The sequence below is a fragment of the Ictidomys tridecemlineatus genome, chromosome 7 (assembly GCF_052094955.1).
Source record: "Ictidomys tridecemlineatus isolate mIctTri1 chromosome 7, mIctTri1.hap1, whole genome shotgun sequence".
Lineage (NCBI taxonomy): Eukaryota > Metazoa > Chordata > Mammalia > Rodentia > Sciuridae > Ictidomys > Ictidomys tridecemlineatus.
The window spans coordinates 178724873-178752323 of record NC_135483.1 but is presented as its reverse complement, the minus strand read 5'-3'; the positions used below and the strand labels follow the sequence as shown (position 1 = coordinate 178752323).

Here is a 27451-nt window from a genome sequence, read left to right as displayed (position 1 = left end):
TTATTAATTCTCTTAATATCTCATAACGAGAATTAAATTTCAACATGAATTTCAGAAGGGACAAATTGTATTCAAGCCATCGCAGAGGGAAACTCCATCAGCTCCACATCTCCATCTCAGAGAGCGTCAACTCTGGGTCCCGCACACACTCATGCAGACCTCCTCATTTCCTGTGCTGGACATGAGACTATCTTAGATAGTTGAGGTAGTATGGAGAACTTTCTCGTAGACCATTATTATTGTTTTTTCATATACTAGACAGCGTCTTTACAGAAATATGAATTAGAAAAATTGCATTTGTTCATGAATATGAAAGTTTAAAAAATGAAGGCAAAAGGAAGCCTAGTAGCTTGTTCAAGGATATATAGCTAACATTGGAGCCCAAACTGGATCTTAGGTGTCCTAGTTCCTACTGCTAATAAGTATGCTGCTCTGTAGATCCCACAACAGAGGCCAGCCACCAGCTTTTCCCCAGAAGTTCTATTCTGGATATGATTTTGTTCATCTCATGAAAAATGTTAACAATTGTCTACAAATGTGAAAATTTAACACTGGATTAGATGCCATTGGCCAAGTGCAATGTCCCAGAGGACCACAAGAGGGCAGATAATATCCCATGAAAACTTGTTGGTGTCCTCTGTATCTCCTGAGCCTGTCAGGGCTCATGTCTTCTTGGTTCTGTATGTTAATACTTGGTCTCTTCCTGTGTCTTTATTTCTTGTTTAATGTTACATCTATTTGCTTTTTATCCTTCTCTGCTCCTCTGCATCCAGTCTACCCATCGCGTGGAACAGAAGCTTATTTTCAGTAGTTTGCTGCTTGCTTTGCGTTGCTTCTGGTTTTGAGTTCAAGTCGTAACGGGAGGACAAGTGAAACACTTTCCTAGCCTTTCTGCATCCTTATTTGTTTCACTTTTTTATTTCTATGGCCACCAATTTCCCTTATAGCTGAATGATATCCAATAGAAAAAGAAAAGGGTACCCACCCTTGAACAAAATAAAACAAGACAGGAACAACGAAAGGACATTCCATTGTGGAGGAATTTCAAGAGTAGGAGATATTTTCACAGGCCTTGGGGCCTGCAGCCTGTGTCCATTCTACCTTAGGCAACGTCTAAATAGCCACCTGAAGTGGGATTCTATGAATCTGGGGATCCTTCACTCAGAATTTCGCATTTCTTATTGTCAGGAGTTTCCTCTCAGTGTCTATTCCAGATTCTCTGCAAGTTCGGATTTGTTCTGTCCATGGATGGGAGAGAGATGGGAAGGAACTGCTGGATACTTTATGCTATTGCTGACCTAGGCCAGGCTCTGAGCTGCAGGTTCAGACATTAGGGTGATGAGGACACAGAGCTCTCACAGCCAAAAGAACTCTTCACATCTGCATTTGAGGGAGGCACTCTCGGACTAAATCAGGGAGAGGGATCCATTCCATTCATCATGAATGTAAAGTATCCTAATTGAGCAGTTAAGAGCATGAATGCTTTCTAGGTAGTTTACAATAAGGGGCCTCCTGCTCCTGGATGCAATAATAGAAAACCACCAGCCATCAGCTCCATCTGGGAAGGAGCATTAGCATCCCAACTGCTCACCTCCTTGGTCCTTAGCACTAGCTTCCAGGAAATCAGCTCCCTCTTAGCAATCAGCTCAATATTATTCGAGTTTTTATTTTATATTTCTCTTATAAGCTTCTGAAAAAGCAGGCTGTTTTTTTTTTTAACCCTACATGTGAAGCAAATCGTATGTAGTCTGTATTCAAAGCCTTTCAGAATTACGGCACAAGCCTCCTCTTCTGGATTATGGAAGTAAATCCCTACCCCCCACTGCCCTGCTTCCATTAAATGGACAATTACAATTCCAAAATTCCTTCCCAGTGCCCCCCTCCAGCTTGCCATAGACACATCCTCCCATGCTTGCAGACAAGTGAAAACACTCAGTTCTTGGCTTTAGTTTTTTTTTTTTTTTTTTTTTTTTGTACTAGGGATTAAACCCATGAGTGTTTAACCTCTGAGCCACATCCCAGAACCCTCCCCCCCCCATCTTTTTTAAATTTTGAGACAGGGTTTTGCTAAACTGTTTAGGACCTCGTTAAATTGCTGAGGCTGGCTCTGAACTTGTGATCCTCCTGCCTCTGCCTCCCCAGCCGCTGGGATGACAAGCAAGTGCCACCAAGCCCTGCATTATTTGATTTTTGAAACATTTAAAAGGGCTGTTTTTTTTCTGTCAGTTGAAGAAATGGTCCTTAAAAATATTAATTTAAAAAAACATATTTTTCGAATAGGCAATGCATTTACATCCTTCAGAGTCACACTCTCACAAAGGCAGGTCCAGGAGACAGATGGGGAACAGGAAGCCACAGGAGCTTCAGCTTCAGAGCTGCTTGTGCACATGCTTCAGTCAAAGGTCCTACACTCCATTTTATATTCATAATTTTGTGGTTTTTTCTGTAAAAGCAATCCCTCAATTGAATGAACTTCATTGCCCCCAAACTTGATTCTGCTCTGGTCCCATCCCAGGCCCTCATCGTCCTATTCCTTTCCCAATAGTAACCAATATCATCCATTTCTTGCATATTTTCCTATATGTATCTTATGCACTTTTTTAAAAAACATGCATTTATGTCCTTTCCTTTTTATACCAATGGAAGTATGCTGTATGCACAGCCCTGCACTTTTTTCTTTGCATTTGATCTCTTCACATTTTTGTTTCTCCATATAGAAATAATTAGACCTATCCCATAGACTTCCTGTTAGGTTAAATGAGATAATATGAAACACTTAACTCACTTTCTTTTTTTTTTTTTTTTAAATAATTTTTTTTTTTTTTTTTTTTTGGCACCTGGAGGCACTTTACCACTGAGCTACATCCCCGGTCCTTTTTTTTTTTTTTTTTTTTTTTTTATTTTAAGAGAGAGGGGAGAGAGAGAGAGAGAGAGAGAGAGAGAGAGAGAGAATTTTCAATATTTATTTTCTAGTTCTTGGCGGACACAACATTCTTGTTGGTATGTGGTGCTGAGGATCGAACCCGGGCCGCACGCATGCCAGTCGAGCGCGCTACCACTTGAGCCACATCCCCAGCCCCGCAAGCCATTATTGTTAACATTTAAATACACTGCTGAGCTATAATAATGGAAACAGTATGGATAACACTATGGTAGATGAATGAAAGAGAAGGAAGCCTCTGCTACTCAGTCTTTATGATTTGTGTGCAAGATACTATTGCCCATGGGTCAAATATAAACATCAAAAAGATAAAGGCTGCCTCCATAATTTAAAAGGCATGTGTCAGTAATAGCTAAGCTATGGAACCAACCTAGGTGCCCTTCAACAGAGGAATGGATAAAGGAAATGTAGTATATATACACAATGGAATATTACTCAGCCATAAGAAAAAGAATGAAAACACAGTATTTTCCAGTAAATGGATGGAACTGGAGAAAATCATGCTAAGTGAAATAAGCCAATTCCAAGAAACCAAAGACGGAATGTTTTCTCTGATATGTGAATGTTAACCCACAACAAGAGGGGTGGGGAGAATAGAAGTTCATTGTATTAGACAAAGGGGAATCAAGGGAAGGGTAAAGGGATAGGAATAGGAAAGAATAGAATAAATTGGACATAGCTTTCCTATGTTCATATATGAATACACGACCAGTGAAACTTCACATCATGTTCAACCACAAGAACTGGATCCTAATTAGAATAAGTTATACTCCATGTATGAATAACATGTCAAAATACATTCTATTATCATGTATGTCTTAAAAGAATAAATAAAAAATTTTAAAAAGGAGACATGTCAAAAGTATAATACAAAAGGAATTATGGAGCTCGGTGCATGGCACACACCTGCAATCCAGTGGGTCAGGAGGATCTTGAGTTCAAAGCCAGCCTCAGCAATTTTATCAAGGCTGTAAGTAACTCAGTGAGACCCTTTCTCCAAATAAAATACAAAAAAAGGGCTGGGGAAGTAGCTCAGTGGTTAAGTGCCCCTGGATTCATCCCCAGTATCCCAAACAAACAACAACAACAACAACAACAAAACCCCACAAAATTTAAAGGACTGGTGATTTACTGTCATGACATAGTTTCCCTGGGTTCAGTCCTTAGTACCACCCCCGAAAATTATGGCCGATTTGCTGTAAGGGATTTAGTGAGGGGCTCTGATGGAGGGTGCATTGGGAGTACCGAGCGAGGGGATATGTCTAAGTGGAAGTGATACCTGGCCAGGCCTTTAGGGATAAATAGGAATTTGACATCAAGAAATCAAAGGGGAAATGGCGATTATTATAAATAGCCATGATTCCATCTGACAGAATCGCAAATGCTGAGGAAAATTCCATCAATTGAGTGAAATAATGCTCAAAAGAGAAAGTTTATTATTTATCAGAGGATTATAGATTGACAGGGAGCTTTCCTATATGACATGGTCTTTGGAGTCTTTTCAACAAATTTGAATCATTGAAGGAGAGCTGGGAGTCCCTTGGTGAGGTCCTCTATAGGTTTTGGTGGAATCTGGCAGCTGGGTCTAACTCTCAGTTACAATTAAAGGGGCCGGGGGAGGGGAAGCATCAATGTTAACAAAATCCCTGCCTCGTGAGCAAACTCAAAGTCTAAATCTTCAGCTAGTGCTTTATCAATCACACGTTCTAATTACTTTTGAGACTTTGAAAATATGTCTCTGTATGATAATTTCAGTAAAGTAGATTTTAGTCACAGGAACTTACGAATTGCAGTTGTTCAGAAGCAATAGGGAAGTTTGTCACTAGTGTCATTTGGTGGCAATTGCAGATATCCACAGTACAATGCTTGAACAATGGGCGTGACTTTCTCTCTCTCTCTCTCTCTCTCTCTCTCTCTCTCTCTCTCTCTCTCCCTCCCTCCCTCCCTCCCTCCCCTGAATATATGCAAAACACTCCAAAGGCCATCTGATCCCTCCCCAAGGACAGATGGGGCTTTGGGGAAACTGAGTGCAGAGCCACATAATAAATACAATGAAGCTCAGGTCTTGACCTCAGCAATTAAAGAGCTCTATGGCGAGTGCAAGCCCTAGAGAAGAATCAGTTCCTCAAGGCTCAGTCCTTGGATCAAACTCTTTTCAGACCTGCAAAAGAGGGAGCCCCTGGAGCTGGGCCCAGCCCAGAGTACCCCTGGTGGGTATCTTTTCTCCACCTGGCACCTCTTTAATCCAGCTCCTCCTCTGTCTAGATTTCCCTGCCCACCCCTCGCCCCCTGCCCCCACCCCCCGCCCCATCTCACCCAACCAGGGTATGCTGTTTGTGTGATCAGCAAGTCATTTAGGGAAAAGCCTTTTAATTAAGGGGAGAGCAACAAATTATTAAATCAGAGTCATTTATTACCCTGCCATCTGGCCAGAACTCTTTCTGCACCCCCCACCTGGCCCTCCTTCTCCAAGCCTGCATAAAAAATGATAGAACAGAAAAAAGAGGAGGAGTTTGTCAGCCTGGGCTTGGAAAGGATCCCCCAGCCCTTGCTGGAAGCAGGATGAGGGTACTGAAGACTCCTCGGTGTCTTTTCCACTCCAGAGAGGTGAGGTCTTTGTTCCCTTGCCTATAAAATGGGGGTGATAAAGTGTACCTCCATATTGTGAGAGGGTTGATGCAATGGCTGGTGCAGTGGAGGTGCTGGGGAAATGGAATCAGATCTGAAGCTTGCAAAGGAGAAGCTTTGTTATGGATGATGGTGGCAGCAGTGCCCACGTGGGGCTGCCAGATGTTTCCTCTCTGTTTGCCCCACCTGGTCGGAAAGAGCATTCTCTAGCTCCCTTTTGCCAAATGCCAGGCAAGCTCAGAAAACCCATGTCCGCTCCTTGCCCCTCCTCCCACCAGACCTGGCTGCTAGGACGTTACCCTGGGCAAATGCAGCTGGAGGGGGCAGTGCATGGTGAGAGGAGGGGCAGAAAGACTTAGAGTACTAAGCAGCAGAATCAAACTTAGGGGTGCATTTCAATAGGTAACAGCCCAGGGAGGGCAGCCCTGGAAGACACAATGAAACAGTCAGATACTATTTTCTAAAAGTAAAATCAGCCCAAATGAGACAGCTTTGTGGGAAAACTAACGCAGGCCCATTGGAGACTCTCGTGACCACGAATAGCTTGGTTGTCAGGGACGTGATTTTCCAAAATGGCGGACAACTCTGGTAAAGAACTGACCAAAACAAAGAATGTACATCCCTCCTTTAATTTACTAAGAAGTTCCATTCTTACTGAATACTTAGTGTATAGTAAAAAGAAATCAAGGGAGGAATATATAAAACTAAATTAAATATACAAAATTAAATTTGTATATTCTTAGCAGATTAAGGGAGGAATATACAATAGCAAAGATCCTAAAACTCAGATGACTATAGATAACTTTCTTTTTTTACTTTTTAAAAATTTATATATGACAGTGGAATGCATTACAGTTCTTATTACACATATAGAGCACAATTTTTCATATCTCTGGTTGTATACACAATATACTCACACTATTTGTGTCTTCATACCTGTACTTGGAAAATAATGATCATCACATTCCACCATCATTAATTACCCCATGTTCCCTCCCTTTCTCTCCAACCCCTCTGCCCTATCTAGAGTTCGTCTATTCCTCCCATACTCCTGCTCCCTATCCCACTATGATTCAGCCTCCTTATATCAAAGAAAACATTTGGCACTTGGTTATTTAGAATTGGTTAACTTAGCATTATCTTCTTAACTCCATCCATTTACCTGCAAATGCCATGATTTTATTCTCTTTTATTGCTGAGTAATATTTATAGATAACTTTTCTTCCTCTATAAATAGCCAGTGGGACTTTTGAAGCTACATGGAGTGTGGGATAGACATGTGCAAGATCGTCTCTCCAAATGAAAAATATTAAGCTGCCTGGGGTCCCACCTCTATTTGCCAGGAGCTGCCCCCAATGCATCAGTGGGGCAACCAAAACATTCCACACCTTTCTCAAATGCCTCCCAGGGATGACCTGTGCTAGGCTAAGAACTCAAATGTCAATCAAACGAAATTAAATGTTTTTTAAAAGCCGTGACATAGTCAAGAAATCCTAATTTAAACAGAAGATATGAAGTAAATTTTGTTCATTTTGTCAAGTATGATAATTAAATAGTTTTATATGAAAAACACAATCATGTATATGCTTAAGCAAAAAACGAAAATTATAATAAAATCTTAATGATGACCATCTGAGTACAATATGTTTATGAGCTTTATAAAAATAGTTCTTGAGTGGCTGGGTGTCATGGCACATGCCTGTAATCCCAGTGACTTGGGAAACTGAGGAAGAAAAATCACAAGTTTGAGGACATCCTTGGGAACTTAACAAGACTGTGTCTTGGGCTGGGGTTGCGGCTCAGCGGTAGAGCGCTCGCCTAGCACATGCGAGGTCCTGGGTTCGATCCTCAGCACCACATAAAAATAAATAAACAAAATGAAGGTATTGTGTACAACTAAAAAATAATTTTAAAAAAGACTATGTCTCAAAATAATAATAAAGAACTGGGGGTGTAGCTCAGTGGTAGATCATTTAAATATCCACTACCAAAAAAAGAATAGAAGAAGGGGAGGAAGGAAAGAAAGAAAAGAAAAAATTTCTTGGGGAGCTGCCCGGTTCCCATTCACTCCTGTTTGGGAACTTCTTTAATTCAGTTCTCAAGGTAAGCCTCAATTGTAGAATTGTGTCACTTCTTCCCAATTCATAGGTGATCTGACTAGGTGAGATTCAGGCCTCAATTCAAGCCCATCATATGTTCTTTCACAGAAAGTAGGCCTTTTGTAAGAACAACTGGGGAGTGTCTTAGTCTGTTTTATGTTGCTTTAACAAAATACCCTGAGACTGAGTACTTCACGAAGAAAAGAGGTTTATTTAGCTCATAGTTGTAGAGAACCAAGAGCATAGTGCCAGCATTGGTTTCTGGTGAGGGTCTCATGGTGGATAGTATCATATAGTAGGAGGGGGAAAGTGGGGCAGAGAGAGAGATGTTACAGAGAGGAAGCAAGAGAGCAAGCTAAGAAAACAGAACTTGCTTTATAACTGTTCTTGTGGTAACCAATCCAGTCCCAGGAGACCTAACCCATGCTCAAGGGAGCAGCACCAGTCCCTTCAGAGGATGGTTCCCTCAGTGACCTAATTGCTATCCACTAGGACTCTACATTCTGAAGGGTTCCACCACTTCTCAATGCCATTACATTGGGGACCAAGTCTCCAGCAGATAAACTTTGGGGAACAAACATACTTGAACCATAGAAAGGAGTCTGGGGCGTGCAGACGGAGTCATATTAATGGCACCCCCTAGAAAAGAACTTCATGCTACAGGTGCTGAGGTTTCCAGGGACATCTGTTTCCTGCCCTCTTTAAGATTTGGTAATCAAATCTTCCATTGTTTCTATGAGACATCATAGAATGCTTCTCCCGAATCTAATTTTTTTTGTACTCAAGCCAACAAAAGTTTGTTTCTGTTATTTGTAACTAAAGAATGTCTGTGAGATGCTCTCAACTTGGGAGGAAATCATATATCAGGAAACGGCTTAGAGTCTGAAGATCTAGCACCATAGATTCAGTTCATTGCAGAGATATTAAGTTCCAGAATCTGCTTGCATTTATTAAACCTATAAAGGGGATACAATCAAACTTGGCAAATCATTTCTCTTTGCATATTTTGAAAAAAAACATCATTTGAACAGAATAACTATGATAGCCTTGGCCTGTGCTTTCTACTGGGTATTCACATTCTTGTTTAGTCCCCTCCCATACTGAACAGGACTGACTTGTGTAACCAATGTAATATGGCAGAACATTGTGTGTGGAGTATGACTTCTAAGGCCTGGTCATAAGAGCCATGGCGGCCTCCATCTTGTTCTCCCAGGTCACTCACTGAGGAGGGAAGAACATACCTATTGCATGAATTCTCTTTCAGCCCTGTGGAGAGAGTCACATGGACAGAGCTGAGGCCTCCTGCAATAGCCAGCACCAAGTGGTCAGGCCTGTTGAGTGTCTCTTCTTGGAAGTGGATCCTCTAGTCCCAGCCAAAAAAGCCCTCAGATGGATACAGCCCCAGGCCAACATCCTGATTGCAATCTCCTGGAAGACCCTGAACTACTAAAACTGCAAGGTAATAGATGTTTGCTGTTGTTGTAAGTCACCATGTGAAAATTTGAGGAAATTTACTTCTCAACAGATAAAAAATACAAAACTCAATCTTCTCCTAGTGACCTACAACATCCTAGGTGGTTTGCCTGTCCCCTCACGTTCCCTATCTACATCTTCATGGCCTAGTTCTCTCCCTTCTTTTCCTTCTGCTTCAGATTCACTGGCCACTCTGCTTCTCCTGGAGCATACCAGGCATGCTCCTGCCTCAGACACCTTGCGTTTGTTGGTCTCTGTGCCCAGGCCGTTCTTTTCATTTGTCATGTGGCTCTCTCCACAGGGCTGATGAGAGACCTCATACCTAGGCATGCTCTTCCCTCCTCAGTGAGTGATTCAGGAGAACAAGATGGAAGCCTCTGTGGCTTCATCGACCTGGCCTTAGAAGTCATACTCCACACACAATGTTTTGGAATTTTTTATTGGTTACCCAAGTCCCTCCTACTCAATATGTTAGAGAACTAAACAAAAAATGTGAATCCCATCTAGCGCATCGAATATTTTCTCCTGGACATTCAATGACTCGCTCCCCCACCTCCTTCAAATCTTACCTTCACGATGAAGTCTTCTCCGGTCACCATTTTAAAAATGAAAACCCTTTTACTCACCTGGAAATTCCATCTCCCTTCCCCACTTTATTTTCTCCATTATCCTTACCACCAGTTAACATTCTGTGTATTTCACTTGTCCATCTTCTTTGTCATTTGCTTTATGAGGGTGAAGGTTTTTGTAGGTTTTATTCATTACTTTCCTAGGTCCAGAACAATGCCTAGCACACAGGAAGTTCTCAGTGACTATTTTTTTTTCTTAAAAATTTTTAAACGAATTAATCTAGTAAGCTTAGAACATTAAACACATGATGATTTCCTTATACAAAAATTAGTAACTATGATAAGTCTTAGGTTGAAATAAGAACCATCATTTGGAAAGATCCAGCACAAACATTTTCTGTATATTCTTTCTGACTGCTCTCATCGGTGCCTTTTGAGTTACAAAGAATGGAAATTCACTCTGACCCAGACAAGGAGGGTATTTATCAAAGGCTGCATCGGACTCTAGGGAAATCTGCAGGGCACAAAGTGCCTCCGAGCATTCAGGGATCTAAACTCCAACAGACACCAAAGTTGCTCTCTCTGGCTCATGGGGCCTTAGAATCTCCCTCCCAGGGCATCTCGCTTCCTCTCTTCATCTGCTCCAGTCTGCTCCCTGCAGATCTCTTTCTTTTGCTCACTCATTAGTTCACACATGGTTCTCATGTCTACCTTGGGACCACCATGATTCTTTTCAGTCTCACTGGCCTAGTCTCTCATTGTCCAATTCCCAGTTCCAACAAGACTCTGATTTTGCCAGCTGAGGCCAGGCATCCTTCTCAGGTGAGTAAGGCCAGATCTGTAGTGGTTTGCTAGGGTTATCATAAAGTACAAGATGCTGGGTGGGTCAAGCAACAGAAATTTATTGTCTCATGGTTCTGGAGACTAGAAATATGTATGTAAAAATACTATAATTTATTTTATTAGATTTCTTCTTATATTTTTGGTTATTATTTTACACAATACTAAAATGAATTCCTTTGTCCCTAAATCTTAGTGCACACTGATATTTATTTCCCTAGGATAGATTCTAAGTAGAATTGGAGGAACAAGTAAAATGACATTTTAAACATCTTAATATACTTTATTGAGCTGATTTCCAGGATGTTTGTGGAGAATGCCTACATTCCCAACCTCTTTGCCAGCATCTAATAAAATATTTTTGTTTGGCCTAAATTGAAAAGATTAAAAAATATCTTATAGTAGTTCCAGTTTCTATTTTTGGAGTGAGGTTGAATATTTCTGCATAGTTATCAGTGTATTTTTTATAGTTATTAGTGTATTTTTTTTTAGTTTGAGGAATTGTTTATTCACTTATTTCACCTAACTTTTTATTGAATTTTTTTATTAATTTGTGTTAATTGTCTACCTTATGGATATTAAACTCTTGCAAGTGGTAGCTGTTTGTTTAGTGGTGTGAACTTATGAAATTGTCAGAAGCAAAATGGAGACACCTTTGTCAGACCCCAGCTAAGCAGAAGTAGGAGACCATAAAGGGAAAGGCCTCATGCATGATTTGATTGACAACAAGAGAATGCACCAAACCACAGCTCTTTGTACCATTCACAAGGACAGCTTTCTAGATGTACAAGAACATTTGCTTGGTGAACTGGCATCAACTCCTGCAATAAACCAATGTTCCCTTTGTCTCAAAACAACTTATATAATCCTCCTCATTTTGCCTTTAAAGACCCAAGCTTTCATTTGTCTCCCAGAGTATACCTAAAGCCTCCCCATGGTTTACCAAGCACTAAAATCTCAGATTGCAACCTTATGTCACATGCTCCCAAATAAACTCTTTTCTTTGGAAGTCCTATCTGAGTTTCCTTTTGGGGTTAACAAGCTTTTTTTCTTGCTTTGTTTCAGTGCTGAGATTGAACCCAGGGACAGGCACATGCTAAGCAAGTGCTCTACCACCGAGATGGACATCATTACCCCAGACCTTTTTATTTTTTATATTGAGTCAGGGTCTTGCTAATTTGTCCAGGCTGGCCTCAAACTTCTGATCTTCCTTTCCTAACCTCCCAAGTCACTGGTATTATAGTATGAATGTCCATCTCAATCCACCATCTTTTATTTTTTTTAATATAAAAATATTGATCTGTATGCTCTTATTGCCTCTGGTAGATTAAATGATGGTTGAACATTCTTTGCTCCTCTTTCCTTTAAGAGTATAATGCCCTTCTTGAGTGGGGTGAGACTTGGTTGATCTACGATAGAATATTCTATGGTTAAGACTGGTGACTTGGGAATTCTGAAGCTAGTTCATATTCTTATTATACAAGCTTGTAGGGTTCCGAATCTCCATAATAGAAGCCCGAGTACCCTAAGCTACTATGCTGGAGAGGTTATGTGTAAGCATTTGTTTATTCCAGCTGAGCCCAGAATTCCAATCATTTGCAACAAGATATCAGAAAAGTGAGTGAATTCACCTTGAATTGTCCATCTCGGCCTGTCTATCAACTGATTATCACCAAGTAACTTCTGTCAACACTAAGTGGTGCAGAAGAATCAGCCAGCTGAGCCCTGCCCAAATTCTGGACCCATAAACTTATGAGATATAAATATACAGTTGTTGTTTTAAGCTGCTAAATTTTATGGTAGTTTATTATGCAACAATAAACAACTGGAAAGTTCTCTCTTTCCTAGGGTATTATAACAGAATTATACTGCTTTGTGATATGCAGGAAGAAGCACCGGAGTTGCTTATTGAATTTTTTTATTAAAGAGAAATGGGAGCATCAAGAGCTTCAACAAGCTCATAACTGCCAATGACTAATGCTACTAAATCCAGCAGGATTTATAGCTGACATGTGCTCTGAAGCAGGACAAAAAGGCAAATTAGCCCTGACTCCAACATTTTGAGAATATGTTTTTTTTTAATAATGGCAATCCATGGTGTGTTTTAAATGTACCACATATAGAAATAAATTTTAACACTGATTTCCCTCATTTAAACTTCAGTAGACTCCCTGGGAGTCAATGCCATTGTTGTTCCCATTTTACAGATGAGGAAATGGAGGCTTTGAGAGTCTCAGTAATGTGCCTATGGTCACAGAGCTTGAAATAAGACTAGCATCTGAGCTGTTTTCTTGGCCACAGGACTCACCTCCTTTCCTCAATATCTAAATGAGGGTGATGCTCCAATATCAACTCGCAGATAGTGCCCTCTTCACCAAGGATCATGCCATATATCTGCAAGTATGTGAAAACAAAGGGTTGGTCCAGATACCCTCAAACCTTACAAACTTCTGGTTCCTAAAACCAGACCATAAACTGGGCCTGTGCTTCATGAACAACTCACAGGAAAGCAAGGAGTCCCTATAAGCCCAGGACTCGGGAGCCTCTGGTTCGACATGCCTGGAGGGACAGGGTAAAGCCATTGGAGAGGAAGGTCCCTGAAGGGAGGATTCAGGTTTAATTCATCTGTCCCTAAGCCCAACAAAATGTCAGGCCTCTCAGGATACATTGGGCATAGAGGAGAAAGCTCCTCAAACCACAGTGGCTTGAGATGAGTCCTCATACGATTTCAGAGAGCTTCCCAGGGTGCTGCCTCACCCATGTCTGGGAACAAGTTCTTGAGCTTATTTCACTCCATCTTATCTCTCAGCCACGACCTTGTCCATCCACCCTGTGATAGTCCCACTGGGTACAGCTGCCCAGCCACCACCACCACCAGGGGTTCTACTCTTAAACCTCCAGGGAGGAAACACTACTCATTGATCCACTGCTTTGTCCCAAACAGGTATCAGTCTCCTCCCTCAGCCACTAACAATATCACTGAGACTGAGCTGTAAATCTTAAAGAGACTGTTCTCTAAGTCTGGGGTTATGGGAAAGAAATCATGAAAACCAAGAATTGCCAAAATCTCTTGTCTTGTATGGAGCTCATCCTTAGGATCTCTTTCCTTGCCTGGCTCCTATCCTGCCTGTAGTTTGCCTATATTTGACAAAGCACAGCCCTCCTGCTGCCTGAACATGCACTCAGGCTGGAAATGTCCCAGACCTCTCTTGGCCTTGGGGCACCAGCTGAAGAGATGTTCTACTCTAGAGAAAAGTAATACTTTTCCTCTTTATAGCCAGCATCAAATTAAATTCTTGCCAGGACAACAGACAATGACAGTATCCATTTGCTTCAAGGGCAGGATTCCACCCCCACCTCTCCACTACAGTATGTCTGGCTCAGATAAGACAATCACAGAATGGTCTGGCATTAATCAGTGCCTTCCACTGGCTTCTCCAGACCTATCCACGTGCACCTTGTTAATGAATGAATGAACAACCTGACCAAAATCAAGGTACTCACTCTGATTCCCATGGAGAAGTTACATACTGAGTATCTTTTTAAGTATTCAGACAGCTTCCCCTTCACACCAGAGCTTATAAATTCATAGCACGACTCCCAACCCCATCAACACCGTCCCCTCCTCTGACCATTGTCTGCTCCCCAAGTCCAAGATCATTAATCACCCTGCTGCCTGGCAGGCCCTCTCTGTCAGCGATGGCTCCCCTCTGACCCACCCCGTCAGTCTCTCTCCCTTGCTGCAGCCTCTGATAGAACAGAGCTGAAGCTCACACCTGTCGGCATGGAGTAGACTGAAACCAATCAACAGGGTGATGAATCTCCCCCACCGCCTTCCCACGCCCTGCAATATTTCATCCCTCTACCCCTCGGGTGGCCTTCCAGGCACTGACACATCTAGTTCTAAAATTTCCTTCTGGAATTGGCCAAGGGGTGAGAGAAAGTGGGGAAGAACCCAGAGAGAAACAATGACTTAGAGGGGTGCCCTTGAACGGTGGGAGCACCCTAACATCACTCTGCCTCACACGTGGGGAAGAGCTCTCCAACTTGGACCCAGGTTCCCAGAACAGGGAGAAGCCAAACCTAAATGGGAAGGCAGAGGAGAGGCAGACTCTGGTGCTTTCCTTGTAGGCCCCACAACCTTATTTTTCTTTAAAGCCTGCTGCCTAATTTCTGTGTCTATCCTGGCAAACACAGCAGAATGAAGCACTAGTAACCCTCTCTCCCTAGCTTTCCCAAATAGCTTTCCCAGGGCTTGGGTCACAGGGACATGAATGAATTGAGTGACTGGTTGCCTCAGGAGGAGGCAGAATCATAAAGAGGCCATTCCAGTCTTCTCTGAGCTCCTGGCACTGTTAGCTCTTTGTGCTAAAAGGGGCACACTCTAGGGCCTCCCTTTCACTCCCAGGAAACTTCTTTTAATGGTGACCTACTGGGAAACATGGCCCCATCCTTTGTCATCTAAAACCTTAATGACTCAACGATAGGAATTGCAGGTCTGATAAGAAAGGAGGGTGTCCTAGGCAGGTGGGTAGTGGAGATATTTTTAGGCAGGCAGAGCCTCAGAGAACCCATCAAATCACAGAGGCCCGCCCACTCCACCTGTGTGTCAGCTTTGAATTTGGATTAAATTTTTGGTGGCACAAAAGATTCTGTGCCTCCTGCCCCCAGGAGGGCCTATTCTCCTACGGTGCTGTCTCTGGTTATTCTGCCTCTACAGCATCCAGCTGGCTGACTGAGTCTGAAGGATCTGGACAGTCTCTCTGTACTGGCCATCTATCCAAGGTGAGGGTAGTGGCCTTGCCCATCCCAGGACTTCCCTGAGCTGCAGACACAGCTGCTCCAGAGAGAAGACTTTAAAGCATGTGTTGTCCTGGGTACCACTACCTGGCAAGATGTGGGTGCTGGGTTAGTGACTTTAAGCACTTTGGGATAACTAGGACATGTCCTCAGTGTCTGTGGGGACCATTCAAAAAAATGGGACCCAATATTAGGCATGGGAGGTGAGGGAGAATAAGTAGGGCTTGAATAGTCAGGAGATGTGGTTTCTGGCTCTGGCTCTGCCACTCACTTTGTGACTTTGAAAATCACTTCCCTTGAGGTGATTAGGTAAACAACTTAGACTGCATCTAAGTTTCCTTTTAACTCTTTTGTGGATCCAATGTGACCCAACACAATCAAATATCTGTAGGGAGCATTCAGGCAATGTCTACAGTGATTCTGTAGAACTTGAAATTGTGACAAGCATTCAAAACTGGGGCCCATCTTTCCTCAATGTTATTAATATTCCTAGGCAGAGTATTTTGTTCTATTTGGGAAAGCTAGGGAGAGAGGGTTACTAGTGCTTCATTCTGCTGTGTTTGCCTGTATAGACACAGTCAAAGCATTCAGATGGTTTTAGTGGACTGGCATCCTAAGTATATACCTTGTCTACTTGGAGATCACTTTCTCATTCTAGGAGCACCATTTCTGTATCAGTTAGATCACATTTTGTTGGAAGGGACAAAAATCCCAACTCCAATGGACGAAATCTAAGCAAGAAAATGTATCCTATCATATTTATATATCATATACACACACACATATATACATATACATATGATTTTTACTACAACCTATCTCTTCTCTCTCCTCAGCTCTGCATCCTCTGTGTTTTCTCAGATCTTAATTAGGAGCTTCTTTGGTGATGAGAAGAGACCTTGCAGGAACTCCTAGGCCTACATACATCCATACTGAAGTCTATGCCAGTTGGTATTATTTAAGCTCCAAACAACAGAAAATCTGATTCAAAGTAACTCAATAAGGAAAAAAAAATTACTTCATATAACAAGAAATCCAAATATGGAGTAAGATCCAGGGTGGTTAATTAAGTGCCTCAACAATGCCATCTAGGTGCCAAGATTTTTGCATCCCTTGATTTTCAACTCCGTCTTCCACTCAGGATAGCTTCCCTCATGCTCACACAGTAGCTGTTGAAGTTCCAGCAGCATGTACAGACAACGCAATGTGCAAAGCAACAAACACAAACACAAAACAAAAAGCACCTCTTCCTTCTGCTCTTTCTTAAGAAGGAAACATCTCCCAGAATCTTCTAGCAGATTTCCCATATCTCATGGGGTAGAATTGCATCCCATGCCCATTCCTCAACCAACCATTACCATGTGGGTTAAAAATTTCCATGGTTAGCTTAAACTTGTGGTTCCACAACACCACCAAAACCCAGACCTCTCACTGAGAGCCATGGCAAGAACTGTGTTTGTGCTTGAACTCAAAATAGCAGGAGCAGCAGTGGGAGGTCAGGGGTACTGTCTGGGAATGCTAGAGGATGACGCTTGGGAATTGCTCATTCTACCTGGTGGGTGGAAGCGCGATGGCTTTAATTTTCTCCATTTTGTATCATTTATCACTTAAGGAGATGCTCAGTTGACCTAGGGAAGTAAAAGCAGGAGGAGTGGAGAAGAAGAAGGCAGCTGAGAGTGAACAGAGAGGGAGAACTCGTTTACAGATATGCTGTTTGTCCCCAACTCAGATGACTTTTCTGCCCTGGACACTTATCTCTGTGACCCAGAGACCTAGACTCCCCTGCCCTGTGGCTCTCAGTTGGGTTTGGCAATGGGTAGCATCATCAAGGAAGGAAAGAGAAATCGGGATATTTATTCCTCCTGCTTCCTCCTTGAGCTTTCAGCGTTCTGACAGTGGCCACATCCCACCATGACTGGTGCTTCTGTTGGCCAGGAAACAAAGCAGCACTTCCTCCCTTTCTCCTTCAGATCTAAGGGTGGCATTAACCCCCTGGTGACATCTTCTTGATGACTTAATACTCTTCACTTGTCCCCTTAATCCTACTTACATATCTGTGAATAGTTCCTACATTAGAAATTCTCTGAGTATATCTGTCATCTGGTTCCTACAAGGATCCTCACCAATACAATGGGCAGCGGTAGGCCAAGGCCATTCATGCTACACTGCCATGACAGCTGGGCATGGTGGCACACACCTGTAACCCCAGCCACTGGAGAGGCTCAGACAGAAGGATTACAAGTTTGAGGTCAGTCTCAGTAACATAGTGAGGACTTGTCTCAAAATAAATAAGACTTGGCTGTAGGTCAGTGGAAAATTGCCCTTGGGTTCAATCCCTGGTACCAAAAATAAACAAACTTCCTTGAGCACACCCAATGCTTCATGAACCTAAAGAATAGCCACTCATAACTGTTCTTTAGGACCTGGCCTTCTTGAGATGCTTGGTAGTTAAAATGATAAATTTAAAGGTTATGCTTCCTCTCTCCTTTCAAACTCTGCCAACTTTTCCCTATCGTCTAAATAAGTAAAAAGTGTGTTAAACATACTGTATTTGATAATAGTGACTACCATTTTATACAAGCTATTGTGTGTGTTCAGGTGGGAGTACTAGAGATTGAACCCAAGAGGCCATCCACAACTGAGCTATATTCCCTGTCCTTTTTAAATTTTATTTTGAGACAGGGTCTGGCTAAAATGCTGAGCCTGACCTTGAATTTGCAAACCTCCTGCCTCAGCTTCTCAAGTCTCGAGATTACAGTGTGCACCACTATGCCCAGCTCTTATAAAACACTGCCAGATGCTGTGCCAAACACTTAATATACTTTCTTACATTCAATCTTCACAACAAATCATTATGGGGATACTATTGCTTGCCCCATTTTATAGATAAGAGAACTGAGGCTTAGAGAATTTAGTTATTTACCCAAGATCAAATGGCTGGTAAATGGTTATAGTAGTTAACACCATTAACCACTGACATTTTCTATTCTCTTTCCTTTCCTGAAAAACTACATTTTCCAACTCTCATTACAATTGGGTCTTGAAATTGGCCCAAGTGATCTCTTTTTCTTTGGGTCTAGTTTCGCCAATGTGTTGTGACTTTAGGTGATAAGGCACTGTTGGACAAACTGACACATTTCAGAACTAGCATGTGATATTTAACACTTTGCTTTTGTGCCATGGCAGTCATAGAAGCATGTATTAAAATGGAAGAATCATAAGATGAGTAGATTGCTGATCCCCTACATGAAGGCTGATGCCCTGCAGAGTGATGTGGACCTGCACTGACTTGGTATAAAGGCAAACTAAACATTTATTAGTTAAGAAACTGAAATTTTGGTGCTATTTGTTACTACAGCAAAACATAACTGATACCAACTGAAACAGTGGAGGAACTGGGATTGAAACCAAGTCTTTGTGAACCATTAGTTAGTGTCTTTCACAACTGGGAAATACTGATTTTCCTCATGTCCTTATCCAAGGAGGCTTTTTGAAGTTGTGGCCTTGGAAGGATGAGAGAAGGAAACAAACAAACAAAAACAAAAAGTGACACTAATAAGGATTATTATTAGAGGAAGAAAATAGTTATGGAAGAGAGCCTGCTTTTCCTTTGCTTCCCATATTAACAAAAAAAAATACAGAAAAAATTTAAAAGGCATCTTCAAGAAATATTTATAGGTGGGGCCTCCAAGAATTTTGCTTTTGGACAGGGAACTAATTATGTTTGATTCTCACTGAAAACAGTTTTGTAGCCCATCTCTAGGGAAGCATAACTGGGAATGCTGTGTGATTTGGAAGAGAGGTACCAAGCCATGGCTCTTCTGAAAGCAGGACAGAACCTCCATTTGTGTCATTGTCTCCCTGTGTATTTTTTCTCTCTCTTGGTTCAATAAGGACAATTTGTTGCTTTATAATTGTTTATAAATCTTAGCCACCTCCTTCTTTCAAGCCTCTGTTGCCCACCACTCTGAAATCCCAAGGATGAACAGACCAGATCTTTGTATTTAAGTTTGGAAAGAATCAAAGCAGGGAGGCCAGTGTCCATGTTAGCTAAAGGCACTTTGTGTAAAGAATGACACAAGGTTACTAGAAAACCTGAGTTTAAAGGAATTATATAGCAAACTAAGAAGCCAAAGTAACCTCTTTTTTTTGAGTGAAGAAGACACTATTTTTTATTGAAAAAAAAAAGTTTTGACAAGATGGTGCCCATCACTCACATATTCATGTGTCCATAGATGAGAACATAGAGTGGCCAGACCTATCTGTATTTCCAGATATGTGTACGTGGGTCCCCAGACCATGAACAGCTATGAGAAAAGCTGCTAATTGGCATCATGTTTACCCTTTTATTGTCAACCATAATTACTTGTTTATTAGAGCAGAGGCTTCCCTGTTTATTATAGTCATTATAGTCTGTCAGTAAGAGAGAATGTGCTCAAATTTCACTAGTATGTGAAAAATTGAACAAAGTTTACTAGCCCTAGCTAGGACCAACCCTGAGTGAAAATAATTTTCAAGAAGGCATGGGATTTTATTTTAGCTAATAAGTACTGCCCAACAGAACTGCAAATCTAAGTAAGGAATTTGCAGCCAATTCCTTATTTAGCACTAAGCCACGCTTCTCTTCAGTATGTGCTAATGCCTAGCATCGAGCAAGGCGCTTACACACAAGTAGGTTCTATTTCTATTCTCATGCAACTCTCCCAGGTAGGCAGGAGCAACCTCATTCTCTAGATAAGGCAGATAGGGCTCTGAGAGGTCAAGTGACTTGCACTGAAGAGCAGGTCTAGGATGCCTGGGATCCAGATCCAGTGTTGTTCACGTACACACTCTCGACTCACACCCATGTGTTCCACACAACTGACTTAGAGAAGAACATTGGCTGGGCCAGTTTTCCTGTGTACATGACTGCAGGGATATATACAAAGGGGAATTTCTCGGTAGTCCAGGGGCAGAAAGCAGAGTCTCTAGATCAGGAAAGAAGAGGGGTGATAACATGTTAAGGTGAGCCAACTAGTGACAAGAAAAGGCTGTTGTGCCTGCTTAGGAGGTTAGAAAACATGACGCCTCACTGAGGAGTTGAATGACCAAAATTTATTAGTTTGGCTGCTGTGGATGAAGTTGGACAACCAGGATTTTAAAAATCATTAGATAGGCCTCTGATTACAGTGGATATGTTTTGCTTTTACAGAATGTTCTGGGGAGCAGAGGTTGTGGCCCCTAAATGGTGCAATGCATTCTGTGGTCTCTGGATGCTGCAAGAGTTAGGGTGGCTGTGATCATAATGGAAATAGCTGGCTCCTGGTGAGAGTTATGTGCCAGATACCATGCAAAGTGTTTGACATTAATTTCCTCATTTAATCTTTACACAGCTCTTTGAAGTGGGTTCATTGTGTTTGCAGGTGAAGAAACAAGCATTGGTTAAGCAAAGTGGCTAAGGTGACACAATCATAAATTATCAAATATCAAGACTATGGACTAAAAGAGTTCTGGGATGGGCCCCATCTACTAAGGACACTTTATTTCCTTGACTCTAGTTATGAGACTTATGTCCTGAGGTTTAAGGGGTAACTTTGTTTCTCTTACATTAACATGGAGGTATTTACTTATATATAGTAGAGCACATGAATTTTAAATGGATAGCTTAATGGATTTTTAACCAATTATATATCCATATAATAGCTTTCTATTTTAATAAGTATATCTAATCCTAAAAGGTAAAATGATAAACATCGCAGGAAATGCAATTACGATATTTTAATCTCCAGGTAATGTTATTTAGATCAGAATCATAGAGCATGTATGGGTATGGTATTACATACAAATTATTGTTATCATTTACAGAATCCAAGTCTCCCTTATCTTGAATGGTGTATGATTCTGATTCTCAACGTACATGAGGGACATAAGCAAAAATGTTATAGGATTTTCTGTTTACATTAATTCTGCTTCACATCTCATGCATAAATACTTTCTGGTCTCTGCATACAGAGGACTAGACACATCCTGTGAATTCCCCAGGAGAAGAGGGCATATAAATTCAAGGTTTTATTATTGTTATGTAAGTATCTAAAAATCAATATTCCTATCTGTCTAGGTATTGATCTACATGTGCACATTGGGTAGTCATTTAAAACAGGCTTTTTTTAACGCTATGTTGTATTAAGTGGACCCTCTGTTATAACGGGTTAGTTTACATGGCTGAAATTAGTAGGATGTGGGTGTCATATAAATGTGGGCTGGGGGGTTTTGAGGTAAATATGGATTACATTTTAATTCAGCACTGCAGATGTGAGTGTACATGTACCTCTCAGACACATAATACTCCTTGCACAGTCACATGTCACTCAAACAAGATGATAATGTCATCAATGAGGAATGTTCTATGGAGGCTTTTGTCCCCATGAAGGACAAAGGCCCTCTCACTCTGGGACCACTTGTGGAATGGACACATCAGAAAAGCCCAGGGTAGCATTGGCTGAGACCATCCTCCTTTGTCCCAGCCTGACTATGAGCCGGCAGCCACCCTCTCAGCACAACTGAGAAGCAGGTTCCATCTATCATGTCCCACTGTCTCATTGCAGGGTTATTAAATATTTAATAATATCATTTGCCTTTCCAGAAAAAGAGCTTGGAGAAGTCGACACAAATGTAGGTACAGGAGGTGGACATCAGGGCCAGTGCTGACAAAAAGCAGTCATGCCCCTCCAAGAGCATCCACAAACTGGATCCCCCAGGAGATGGCTCTGAGCTGGGATGTGGCCGGGGGAGAAGACCATCTGGGTGGTTTCAGGAACCAGTCAGGAGCCTTAGAGGGAAGAAGAAGTGCAGAACTGCTATCAAATGACCATGGCATGCAGTGAGATGGAAACCAGAGCCTTATGTTCCACTCACGTAGAAGAACTTGGTTCAAATTCACGTTACCACAGTGTGTTTCATGGAGTGGGGGCAACTAGAAGAATCATATTGCCTTTTAGTCCCAAGCAGTGTTTTACCAATTGGGAAACAGGGGCCCTGGTTTTAATGAGTCTCTGGAGTCACAGAGCAAATTAGTGGCAAAAAATATTTCTACTTTTGCTTACTTTCATTCCATTTTCAGCAACCAAAGTGGTCTTAAAAAAAAATAGAAACCAAATAGTTAAAATTTTTCCATGACTTCCCCACTCACTTAGAATTAATTGCAATCTCCTTCCCCACGGTTTCAGGACCTTACCTCGTCCTCCTCTCTGATGTCACCTTCCAGCATCCATCCCCTAATTCTCTTGCCCCCAGCCAACCTTCTTTCTGTTCCCCTAACATGTCATGCCATCCCACCTGCGCTGGCTGGCTTCCCCACTGGAACCCTCTGTCTCAGGTCTTGATATCATTTGTTCCTTCTCCCCCTTTTGGTCTAAATTCAATGAGAGCTTTCCTACCTTCTGTGTTCCTCCATCAATATGCATGCTAACCATTCTATCACACTACCCTGTTTAGTTTCCTTATGGCATTCACCATAGGAAATTAACTTATTTTATTAATTTGCTTATCTATTTTCTACACTAGGACTTAATCTGTCTTGTTCCCTACTGCACACCTATCCCTAGGAATAGTTCAGGACTCCAGTGGTAGATAAACAAATCTCTATTTAGCACCTTTTCCATTTCACTATGTTACCTCCTATTGATACTGATTTGTAAATTACTCTTTACTTACTCATATCATGAGATGGCATGGCAGACAGTGGCTAGCCTTGCTCTTGTGGGGGCTGGTAACTGGAGGGTGGGACCCTGGCTCTGAGCTTTATCCTCTGCCAGGGTTCTGAAAAATGGAAAAGTACCACTTGTCTCAACACCACTCAAAGAACACCCAAAAGTGCATATCCTAAGTCTTATACTAGATATACTGAATCCACATCTCTGGAGGTGACGGCCTTACCTAGGAATCTGCACTGTTAACAAGCTCTAGGGGTGATCCTTAAGACACACTCCTACATCCTGAGTTCAAGCTCACCCATTAAGCATACCAAAATACTTTTTTTCTCCCTATTGAGGTCTCACATTTATGCAACTGCATTGCATTATCAATGATCAAATTCTGTCTGAGGTCCTGGGAAATACCTTGAGGTACAGAAAGCATGGGTATAGTGATTGATGTTCTGAGTACCCTCATGTATGAGTTATGAATTATCAATTGCAGTGTAACACATTACCCCAAACAACCATGTTCCTCCATCAACATACATGCTGATCATTCCCTATCACATTACTCTGTTTAGTTTCCTTATGGCATTCATTAGGCTACTTCATTAGAGACACTTTTCTGTTTACTAGAATTTTCTTGAGAAGGATGAGGGTAGGATGACATGATTCAGGAGCCAAAATAGAAAAGGAAATTAAAATTCATTTCAAATTGCCTATTATCTGGCTCAGTGAAAGGCTTAGATAAGGAGGAAGTTGAGGATATTAGTTAAGATGAGGCTGTAATATTGCTCTGGATTCTCATGATCCATAAGTAAAAGAGGACTTCCATTTGGTTGGACTGGAAGGGGATTGAAGCTAAGTAACTAGAAGTGAAGGAGCCAGATTACAGAAGGCCCTAAATCCACTCTAGGGAAGATTTATTCATTGACCAGGTACTTGTTTTAATGGTTTTAAAGATTTGGAGCTGAAGGTGAAGGGCAAAAGTAAACTTTATCACTGAGCAGGTTAATTAACTGGATGGAATTTCGTTGCTAACAGGTGGGAAGCAATCAATATTTTTTCATTTCATGCCAGAAAGTTCTCAGTTCCTTAATAGATTTATTCTTTTAAACGGGTTTGTTTTCAGATATATTTCATTACATACAGAGATGTTGGGGTCATATCAATTAGAAGAAGAGTAGAAGAATGAGAGGCTCCAAGGAATTGTCTACAGGAAGAAATATTAGAAGACTCAAAAATTCAGACCCAATGACTCATTGTGAAGGCCTCTGCACTTGATTCTCCACACTCTAAATGGACTTCAGGCTGGTTGTTCTTTTTTCTTCTTTACCTATACAATAGTACCAAGGTTATAGGAGATTTTACAGAGACTTAAAAATAAAAAAAAAGATCTGGAAAGATCAGACAGCTCTGATCCAAATATCCCACAGCCAAGTGTCAGACAAAGGCTAGAATTCATACATTTTCTGATCCTCAGTATAATTTGCTTTCCTAAATTTTGCTCTATCCCAGTTGACTCTCCTCAAATATATAGCTCCTTAAGAATAATTGCACAGTTACTATTAATATGCAAATTATTAACCAAATACAGAACCTCATGCCCTCTTCTTATGTACTCAGAAATGCCTGGTTGCTCATTAAAAACAGAAATTCTAAGGTGCCACACCCAAGTCTACTGAATAAGAATTTCTTTGGGGAGCAACCTGGGAATTCACATTTTGATAAGTACCTTACTCAAGTGATTTTTCTGATCTTGAATCATGTGGCAGGTATTATTTTTCACATCCAACCTCAGTTTTCTTATCTGAAATAGCTATGAAGTCTAAATTCTAGAAAAAGAAATGGAAGATAATGATGGTAGCATTTTCCCTTCCTGTTGAGCATTTCCTTCTCATGAGTTCATAGTCATTTTGGAATCTACCAGGTCCTTAGGCCCAATAAGGGATTCTAGAAACTTTATCTCATCCAAGGTGTTTTTAGACTGATATCTATTCAAAATGAACTCTGGCAGAAAGGTAGCTATCTTCTGTATATGTGTTGGTGGTGAGAGATATGACAGTGTACAGAAGACTTAGAATAACTTCATTTATCTCATGGTTTTTGTAGGTTAGGAAATTCAGGGGCACGTGAGCTTCTCAGGCACTTTCATGAGGGTACTGTCAAGATATGCTGTAGTCACTCAAGGTTCAACTGGGAAAGGATCCACTGCCAAGTTCATTCACATAGCTATTTCAGATAAGAAAACTGAGGTTGGATGTGAAAAATAATGAAAAAATATTGATTGCTTCCCACCTGTTAGCAACGAAATTCCATCCAGTTAATTAACCTGCTCAGTGATAAAGTTTATTTTTGCCCTTCACCTTCAGCTCCAAATCTTTAAAACCATTAAAACAAGTACCTGGTCAATGAATAAATCTTCCCTAGAGTGGCATTTAGGCCTTCTGTAATCTGGCTCCTTCACTTCTAGTTACTTAGCTTCAATCCCCTTCCAGCCCAACCAAATGGAGAGCTAAAGTATTCAGTGTTTCTACTGCAGGAATGTGCTTTCTTCCTTTGAATTCTATATACTTTAACTCAGTTCAAATGTCTTTTCTTGAAAAAAGCTTCCTAGAGATCTGGCATCTATCTCCATCTCTCTCCCCCACCCCTCTTCTCACCTCTCCTAATTGCTGCCAAACTGTGTTACCTCCCAATTCAGAACACTCCTAAAACTTCTCAGACTTTGTTGCACTTATTATTTTATGCTTTTCATTATGAGTATGTACATAGAAGACCCTACAAGATGCAGTTCCAACCAACTCATTTTTGTGCTCTCTTTATCTTCCAACACCATTGCTTACCTATGGTGTTCAGTAAATACTGTTTGAATGTTTAAATGGAGATCCATTGATTTAACATTTTCTTTATGGTTGTTTTTACTCTCGGGGCTCATGATTCAACACCAACATAAGGAGAGTCTAACTCAGTGAAATGTTTTTCAGGATTCCCATTATATACACAATAGAGTTCTCAAGCCTCTCAGTCTCTCCAAAGACAATCTTATTGTTTTATCCCACCCTTGGCAACTTATTGTTTATACAAATCTTTATTCTTTCAGTGGAAGGTTTGGAAGAAGTGGTCTTATTATGAACATCACCCATTTCTATGACTCTGAAGATAGGCTTCAGATGGCTTTTCTATTTTGTGCTCCAGTTCACTTGCATACCACATTTGGAACTAGCATTTTATGAATATAAACCTAAATATCAATTTTAGACAAAGCAGATATTTTGTTATGTATGTCACACATATTTATCTAGACCAAAGGGGAGAAATATGTAACTTCACTGGAATAAAAAATATCTATTTATTCATAAAGCTAGTTTTTGTCATCTACTGGACTCTAGGTGTGGTGTTATATGCTGCTGATACAAATATAAATACTGGTCCCTTCAAGGAGCTCTGAGTCATATGAAGGGAGGTGAATGAGATGATTTTTATAGCAAATTACACAATGCCAGAGGCGGATACAGGGTGAGTGGAACACAGATGATTTTCAATAAAGAAGTTTATTTTCATAGCACAGTGTCCATACAGATATCAATAATTTAAGCATTATTTTGTAGTTATTAAAAGCATCAGCATCATTTTCAAACCACTCATCTTGGGCAGGGTCTTAGCATCCATAGTGTGTACTGGGGCATGATTCAGATAAGCAGCCATGCAGGGTTAATCAAGACCCAGACGTAAATTCTTGTTCCTTAGAGTTTATAAGGAATGAATCATTCACGGAGATGTCAGCAAAGGGGTAGTTTGCTTATGATTCATTGGGCTGAACTTCATGCCAATGATATTTTGGTGCAGAGATTTTGCATGGCGCTGTGTCTATGGTTTCAGTGTTTCTAGACACATTATCACAGCTGTATAGATGACTCATTGGAATATCTTCCCCAAGTCTATGACCCTAGATGTGTGTATGTATGTGTGTGTGTGTATGTGTGAGTGTGTGTGTGTGTGTGTGTGTGTGTGAGAGAGAGAGAGAGAGAGAGAGAGAGAGAGAGAGACAGAGAGAGAGAGAGAGAGAGAGAGAGAGAGAGAGAGAGAGAGAGTGATTAATTTAAGAGAAAAGTCAAGAAGTATTTTTTTAAGTTTTAAATGACCAAAGTCTACAGCTGCAATTACTGGTTATTTACACAAACTCTTTCAAATATCCTTCTTCCTCTAACTCTGCTGGGATACTTTCCTGCTCACTATAAACTCCTTGAGAGAGATGGGGTAGGGTGACATGAGTCAGGAGCAGAAAAATGAGAGGAAATTAAAATCCATTTCAAATTACTCCTTGCAGGTGGCTCAGTAAAAAGCTTGGATATGGAGGCAGTTGGGGATATTGGTTAAGATGAGGCTATAATATTGCTCTGGATTCTTATGATTCACACTAAAAAA

General features: G+C 41.1%; 1 protein-coding gene across 4 annotated transcripts in view; it reads right to left on the bottom strand.

The window, feature by feature from the left end:
• The window catches only part of Smarcal1 (SNF2 related chromatin remodeling annealing helicase 1), a 165741-nt gene that overhangs the window by 65752 nt on the left and 72538 nt on the right, over positions 1 to 27451 (bottom strand). The gene's annotated exons all lie outside the window — the stretch shown is intronic.